Source organism: Euprymna scolopes, chromosome 45 (genome assembly GCF_053919585.1).
Source record: "Euprymna scolopes isolate OS-2025 chromosome 45, ASM5391958v1, whole genome shotgun sequence".
Lineage (NCBI taxonomy): Eukaryota > Metazoa > Mollusca > Cephalopoda > Sepiida > Sepiolidae > Euprymna > Euprymna scolopes.
In genome coordinates this window covers 10,665,777-10,674,909 of record NC_136526.1, presented here as the reverse complement: position 1 = coordinate 10,674,909, position 9,133 = coordinate 10,665,777, and positions in this window count along the sequence as shown.

Below are 9,133 nucleotides of genomic sequence, written 5' to 3'. Positions count from 1 at the left end.
AAATAGCTCTAGTAATTCCAACACCGGCGAAAGAGATGCGACTGCACTTCAACTGCTAGCCGAGGGGCCTGCAGATATACACGCTTTCCTATCTTTGTACATTATTGTTAATACACTTGTTCCTTAACCAAACATCGACTTGATTGTTCTTATTTTCAATGTTATTCCACGACACAACAGATTGGCGACAAGGAATCAAAATGACCGTCACTGCAGAGAATCACCAAAAGTGATTTGAATAAAGATTCGTAAAATCTTTACGGCAGAACACCTTCGTCATTTCAACAGATATTTGGATACGCAAGGATTAACAGCAAATTAATTACTGCAATAGTAATTTGGCGACGGGAAAAAACTTGCTACCAAAATCTACAGCGAAAAACGCGAATGTTATCAATTATTTAATAATTGAACACACTTACCAAATGTTTTAGAAAGGGAAAAAAGGTCTATTTTTTCTTCCCCAGAAGCCATTTTTCCTACGGTAAGAATTTTTTCTGCAAAGTTAAATGTCCAAAATCAACTAGCAAATACCGTGTAAGTTATTTCGATAAAATCTGGGATCTGAAAAAAACAAAACAAAAAAACTCGCGATTGACTTTGTCAAGAGAAAAAGAGACAGACCGTGAAAAATAATGATTCGCGTACGTCATTTGTTCTGAGCAAACACGCAAAGAATCAAGTCATTTTTTGCAAAAGGCAAAGAGGGTAAAAAAAAGTTTCCCATACGAATTCGTCGGATATGTAAAGCGACGGATTTTCTTTTTGCTAAGTAAAAACGCGTGCAAATAAAAAAATGTTAAACAAATATTATTTCGCTGGATTGTTTCTAGTAAGACTAGAAATATAGCGTTCAACAAATTAAGTTACAAAAGGACTGCTAAACTGTTGTTCTTCAAACAAAAGAATTGGGAAAGAAAACTTGGTTGATTTTTTTACTAAGGAATATTTCTTTAATACAAGCGTAAATTGTAAACTGAATTCGTATGATGGATGCATAATTAAAAGATTCACTGTTGACCGTGTTGGAGATATGCAAATAAACATTGGTACAATGAGTGTCCCTACAAATTCAAACAATGTGACAACTGCCACCAGAAAGGGCATAAAGCATCGCATTGTAGAAAAATATCTGGTAGAAAGACATCCATTAAACTTACGAAAATTGAACCTGAGGAACAAAATATCCGAAAATATGTACAGGTCAAAATGTTTAAAAAGAAAGTAAGGCTACAGCTTTATAGTGGGTCTGACATTTCCATTATTAATGTACAGACATGGAAGAGGCTTGGGAGATCCACTATGATTAAATCACATAAAACGACGAGAAGTGTCAGTGGCGAAAAATTACCTTCGAAGGAGAATTATTGACAAATATTTTTTTCCAGAACAGGGCTGAAAAAGCAAGAATTTTTGTCATGCGAAAATCAAACAACCTCTTTGGAACTGATCTGTTCGAAAAGTTTAGACTATGGGATCTGCCTTTAAGCTCATTTTGCCAAACGGTTGAGGATTCGAATGTGGAGGCATAAAAACTTAAGAGGGAGTTAAAAGAGAATTTCTCAGACGTATTCTCAGGCGGTTTGTGAAGGTGTACAAAAGCGGTAGCATAATTTGATGTAAAAGTAAATGAACAGCCAGTGTTCAGAAAGAAAAGAAATGTTCCATACGCCGCTATAAAACAGATAGACGGTGAATTAGAAAGACTCGAAAACATGGGTGTCATCGGAAAAATTGATCACAGTGAGTGGGCTGCACCAACGGTTTACATGAAAAAGAAGAGTAAGGAGATTCGGTTTGCGCTGACTTCGTGACAGGCTTAATTATAAATGTACAGACATGGAAGAGGCTTTAGAAAGTTTCTTAGGTTTGGCAAATTACTACAATGTATTTGTGCCAAATATGCATAAACTAAGGTCGCCTTTAAATGAACTGTTAAGGAAAGACCAAAAATGGGTCTGGACGCAAGAGTGCGAAGAAACATTTCGGGAAATTAAAGAGACTTTAACGTCTGATTTGTTTCTGGCACATTATAATCCCAAGCGTGAAATTATAGTTGCAAGCGATACCAGCTCCTATGGCATAGGAGCATGTATTTTACACAAAATGGATGATGGAAAAGTGAAACCCATAGCACATTCATCCCGATCACTTTTGCCAGCCGAAAAAAAAAAAAACTATTCGCAAATTGAAAAAGAGGCGCTAAGCATTATATTCGCGGTAAAGGAATTTCATCGTTTCCTACACGGTAGGCAATTTCTGTTAAAAACAGACCACACACCATTATTAACGATTTTCGGATCGAAAAAGGGACTACCACAACATACGGCGAATAAACTCCAAAGATGGGGTACCATACTTCTGAATTACAATTTTCAAATGGAGTATGTACCATCTAAAAAATTTGGTCATGCAGACGGGTTATCGAGGTTAATACCTAAGCAGACAGAACCATTGGAAGATATGGTAATAGCAGCCATTCAAGCGGAAGTTGAAGTAAAAATACGTTATGTGACACAATAAGAGAACTTCCAGTAACGCTTGATGAGATTAAGAGTAAGGCAGAGGTGGGTAAATTTATTATACGCACGAAAGAAAGGATCAACAATAACGAACTGAATGAAAAAAATTATTCAATTTGCGATAGCGTTCTGTTATATAGCGACAGGGTCGTAATTCCTGCGACATTACAGAAAAGAATGCTCAAGGAATTCCATGTAGGACACCCAGGTATATTAAGAATGAAAAGCCTTATGCGCTCTTTCGTTTATTGGCTAAACATGGATGAGGATATAGAAGGAAAAATCAAGGAGTGTAGAGGATGCGCATTAGCTATGAAAGCTCCTCCGACTCAATTCGGATCGTGGGCAAAGCTGGACCGACGTTGGTCTAGGATTCATTTAGATTTTGCAAGACCACTAGATGGGTTCTACTATTTCATTGTTTTAGGCAGCCGATCTAACCGGAAGTATTAAAATGTAAGAATCCCACATCCGAGGTAACTATCAACTTCCTGTATGAACTATTCGCTAGGTTTGGAGTAGTAGACTGCATTATTACAGACAATGGAACGCAATTTACGTCTACCGAATTTAAACATTTTTGCGAGTATCATCTAATCGAGCATATAACCATTCCGCCATACCACTCAAGGAGTAATGGACAAGCAGAGAAATTCATTGACACATTCAAGAGAGCTCTGAAAAAAGCTAGTGAATCGCCGACGGATAAGTCAATCCAACAGTTTCTACAAGTCTACAGAGTCACTTCGAATGCAAACATCGAAATGTCGAAGACACCTGCTGAGGTTATGTTCGGACGCAAGGTTAGATCGATTTTTCACAAGTTGTTACCAAACCAGGATAGGCCAAACCTATAAAAAAAAACGATAACAAAAATAAAAAACGGTATAAAGTTGGCGAAAGAGTCTTCTACAAGATTTACAAAAATAATAAGACTTTCTGGGAGTCCAGCATTGTTGAGAAACAAATAGGCAACATGGTCTACATGATTAAGGGACCAGACTTCGTGCACAAACGTCACACTAACCAAATTGGGAAAAGATACTCGAACAGTGAGGTGACCAGATCGCCCGAGGAGGACATCATGGACATAGTATTTGATACTTTTCAGGTGCCCATGCCAGAGACAGCTCCGGAGAACAGAAGATAAAACAGAAAACGGAAATCAACAGAATTGATTAGGGTGAACCCAAAACAAAAACGTTATTCATCCCAGACGGGATATTTTCAAAGGGAGGGGGGTTATACCGGCCTTCCTTGAACAGAAGAATTTACACCGATTAGCACTATAAATAGCGCTAGTAATTCCAACACCTGTGAGAGAGATGCGACTGCACTTCAACTGCTAGCCGAGTGCCCAGCAGATATACACGCTTTCCTATCTTTGTACTTTATTGTTAATACACGTGTTCCTTAACCGAACCTCGACTTGATTGTTCTTATTTTCACTGTTGTTCCACGACACAAAGGGGTTAAACCAGCACGGGCGTGTGGTTATGAAATCCTTACCCATCCTCCCTACTCTCCTGAACTTGCACCCTCTGACATTAACCTCTTCCCAGCCATGAAGTTGTTTTTGAAAGGAAAGCGTTTCCCAGATGATGCAGCCTTGATTTCTGAAGTCACGTCGTGGTTGGAGGACCAACCTGGGGCGTTCTACAAAAACGGTCTCCAGAGCTGCATCAAACAATGGGAGAAATGCATAACTCTGAGTGGTTCCTATGTAGCGAAATACTAATAACTGTGCCAAGTTTCGTTGCTCTACTCCTATGGGAAGTGGGTCAGGGGCATTACTTATTGCAGGCACCTGGTATATATATTGTTTTTAAACTATAACCATCCACTGACACGTGTTTCGTCGTCTACGACTTATCAGAGTGGCTGAATCTAGCGAGATTCGAAATCGGGACTCCTCGGTAATGAGCCTGAACTCTTTATTCGCTCATATGTGTGTCTTTATCCGCTCATGTATATATATATATATATATATATATATATATATATATATATATATATATATATATATATATATATATATATATATGTTTGTGTGTGTGTATATATATATATACATATATATATATATGTACATATATATATGTACATATATATATATATATGTATATATATATGTATGTATATATATATATATATGTGTGTGTGTATATATACATATATATACATACAGATATAGATATATATACATATATATACGTATATATATACATATATATATATATATATATATATGCACATACATAGAGAGTAATATATAATAAAGGAACAAAGCAATTTGTATGTCCATCAAACTTTCTTCTCTATTCTAAGAAGTCTTACAATAAAAACGCAACAAATGACAATGTCCGAATTGGCATTGTCAGTCATTTACGACTCTGCCGTCTTATGACGGCAGAGTCGTAAATCGCAGGAAAAAGGTCGTTCGTCGAAACGGATTTCTGAAAATCAGCGCGAGAAATGGACATTTTGGTCAGCAAAAAAAAAAAAAAAAAAAAAAAAAATCGTGCCTGTCAGCATTTCCCGATAAGACCGTCTCGGGCGATTAGCAATACCCTAATCCCTTCTCAAAGCGAGAAGACAAAGCCTGTGACCTCTTTCTAAAATTCCACCGGGACAGCATTACACCACAGTTGTTACAAGAACCCTCTAATCTCTCTTTATTTGGGGGGGGGGCGAGGATCAACGAGTTGTAACCCTGAAGACGGCGAATGTCGTTGTGAGTAATTGTTACACTATTCGTAATCCCCACCCTCGGGAAGACTTAGGTAAGCGTCCCCATTCTATCACCCATCGCTAATCAATTACGCGAGGATCCTCCCCCAACCCCTAAATAATGAGACGGTAACTTGGAGAGCCGAGGGTGGGGCTGTTATTGGATTACGTCGGTGAAATCACATTTCGCTAATTTTGCAAATTAGTTTTTTTAAAAAAATGCTTTCCAATTAAGTATTTGTTGTCGGGATTAGCAAACGCATGCGCCTACCGCTGGATTTTAGGCGAGACTTGTTTTAACGGCATATCAACACTTTTCAGGTCATTTATTTTTTCAAAATATTTTAACCTTCAATTTCTTAATACTTCTGAACTTTTAATAAGTTATAACCCTGACAAAGGGTCGACTGAAAGTCCTATTTGTAGATATAACACTTTCTTTTCTTCGACTGTTTATTAATTTCTCCAAATTTTGGTCCACCTATTTCTGCAAAACTCGTAAATTGGCGGCACAAGTCAGAATTTCTCTCTCTTTTTTTTTTTTACCTACATTCAACCCTAACAATTCATATCGCCACTTGGACGTAAGAGCTACTATTTGGGATCTTGCCTAGGAAAGAATAACAAGATGCTGGTTTACGTTACATTTAAGCTTCTGCAGTCATAGAAGCAAGTAGCAGGAAGGGAATTCCAAAGTTTAGCTATTTGAAGGGAAGAAACTATGAGCTTTCTGGCATTTAGGGAACAGTGAAGGGATGAGATTTCGTAGCTTAGCGGGTATGTACATTGAGGGGGCACAAGTGCAACGAGCTCATCAGAACACATTCCATTAAAATACTTGCAAAACAGGAACAGGGATGTAACATTGTGGCGATGGGACAGGGGTTGGAGCTTGGTAGATAAAGTGGGACCTTTCAGATTGGAAACCCTTTTTTTGGACTTTATCTAAGAGGAAGGGGCTAGTGGCAGATGCACCAGCCGAGATGTGGCAACAATACTCCATACATGGGCGAATGGTGGCCTTGTAGAGATATACAAGGGGCGTGCAATAAGTAATGCCCCTGACCCACTTCCCATAGCAGTAGAGCAACGAAACTTGGCGCAGTTATTAGTATTTCTCTACATAAAAACCACCCAGAATTATGCATTTCTCCCATCGTTTGATGCAGCTCTGGAGACTGTTTTTGTAGAACACCCCAGGTTAGTCCTCCAACCGCGACGTGATTTCAGAAATCAAGGCTGCATCATCTGGGAAACGCTTTCCTTTCAAAAACAACTTCATGGCTGGGAAGAGGTGAAAGTCAGAGGGTGCAAGTTCAGGAGAGTAGGGAGGATGGGTAAGGATTTCATAACCACACGCCCGTGCTTCTGATCTGGCGGCATGCGAGTTGTGGACCGGAGCGTTGTCCTGCAGGAGGAGGGTACCTTTGCTGATCTTGCCCCGCCTCTTGATTTTGATAGCTTCCCTTAATTTCCTCAAAGTGACGTATAATAGGCTCCTGTAATTGTGGTACCCTTTACCAGGAAATCTGTCATCACTACTTCATCCTGGTCGCAGAAGACTGTGAGCATCACCTTGCCAGCAGAGAGCTGCACCCTTGCCTTCTTTGGAGGTGGTAAGTCCAAGTGCTTCCACTGCATTCACTGGGCTTTGGGCTCTGGATCATAGTGATGAACCAAGGTTTCATCCTGTGTAATCAGTCTTTTGAAAAACTTTGACTAATCTTCTTGGAACATCTCCAAATTCATTCTCGAGAACTCGACGCATTCTCACTTCTGGAATGATTTAAGCAACATGGGAATCCATCTGGCAGACACCTTATGCATATGCAAATGGTCATGAATGATAGTTTCCACAGACCCTATACTAATCTTAACATCTTGGGCTATTTGGCGAATAGTAATGTGCCGACCTTCCAAAATGGCAGTCTCAACTTGACGGACAATGGCAGAAGGGGGGCGACTAGGTCTGGGAGCTGTTTCCACAGACTTCCGGCTATGTTTGACTTCATGATGTCAGCGTTTTACAAGATCATATGATGGGGCATTATCGCCATAAGTTTCTTTCATTTCATCAAAAGTCTCCTGTAGTGTGCGTCCTTTCAAATACAAAAACCGGATCACTGCTCGACATTCAACAGGCTCTATTTAATACTCAGTTCAAACACCTGTGAAACAGAAACCACAATTAGTTCAGAGCTGTAATTTGCCACATAACCCGTACAGATATAAATCATTGCACATGCAAAATTTCAGCTAGCTCAGACAAATGGAAGTGGGTCAGGGGCATTACTTATTGCATGCCCTCGTAGAATACTCTCAGGTGGGAGTAGTCTTCTAGCTCGATAGAGAGAAGCCACCTTCTTTGCAGCAACCTTCGGAATGTCCTCAATGGATTTATTCATATTGTTCGTGAATGTTAGGCCAAGGAGTTTAAAGGAAAAATTCTCAGGTTATAGAGCGTTGTATCACCAGCAAATATACCCATCTCGGACACAATATTATCGAGGAGATCGTTAATGAATATCAGGAATAAGAGTGGTTGAAGGATCAACCTCTGAGGCACTCTTGCATTAATGTTATGGTGTTTGGATGTACATCCATCAATAACAACCTAGATGGTCCTATTGTCTAAGAAGGATCTTATTATATTTAGTATACGTCCAGTTATACCGTATAATTTAAATTTCATTAGCAGCCCTTCGTGACAGACTTTATCAAAGGCCTTTGATATATCAAGAGCTACAGCCCTGGCTTCGACCACCTTATCCACACATGCAGTTTCTGGTTATGTTGGATCTCAGCCTTTCAAGTAAGTTTAGCCCCTTAGCTAATCTAGTGAGTATGTTACCACCCCTTGTAAATGGAAACCCTCCAAGATGCCCACTCCCGATTTTCAATATTTTGTAAACAAATTCCTGATGAACCCCCACCTTAAGTAAGACACTTTAAATATCCACACTAACGTACTGTACTTACAATAACCCTTATCCCTGAGTGGCTTCCGGGCCTTGATAAGTGCTGACCATCTTGTAAAAAAAAAGGTCAAATCGTTGAACTTTGACCCCTTAACAGCAAAATTTCTGGCCGAAAACCGATCTATTATTAACGATTACTACGATACTATCCCATTGATTACTGTACACGCAATAACTCTTATCCCCGAGTGGCTTTCGGGCCTTGATAAGTGCTGACTACCATGTAAAAAGAAGAAGAAAACTCAGCATCCCTATCCCGTCGCGGTTAACCACCTGAAGAAGGTCAGAGGAATAGCTGGCCGAAACAATAATAACTATGAAGATAAGGATAACAGTCCGCAAATAAATAAATAAATAAATGTGGTAAGACAACAACAACTATGGAAGGCAGTAATTACTGAGGATGCAGTTAAGAGACTCGGTATTCCTATCCCGTCGTGATTTATCACCTGAAGAAGGCCAGAGGATAAGGTGGTCGAAATGTGGTAAAACAATAACAACAACAAAGATGAGGATAATAGTCTGCAAAAAAAAAAAAAATGAATACACTTTACGCTGTTGTTTCACAAATTCATTAACCCTTTATCCTCGAGTAGCCTATGGGCCTTGATCAGTGACGTCTTGTCAGTACATCAATGTAATCTATTATCTATACTCCTATAAATTCGTTTTTCTTTTGTGTGTATTGATATTCATATTAAAACCCCTCTTTTCTATTAGTATTTATTTGCTTTCCCACCAAAGCAAAATGCGACACAAGGTCGTTTTTAAAGTGGGGTTGAACCAGCTCCCCGAAAAAAAAGGGAAAAAGGGCACTCTGGTTGGGTCCAAAAATAGTGATTGTCCCAGTATAGAGGGTTTCCCCTCCATTGACTGGGACAAATTACCTTAAGTGCAGCATCT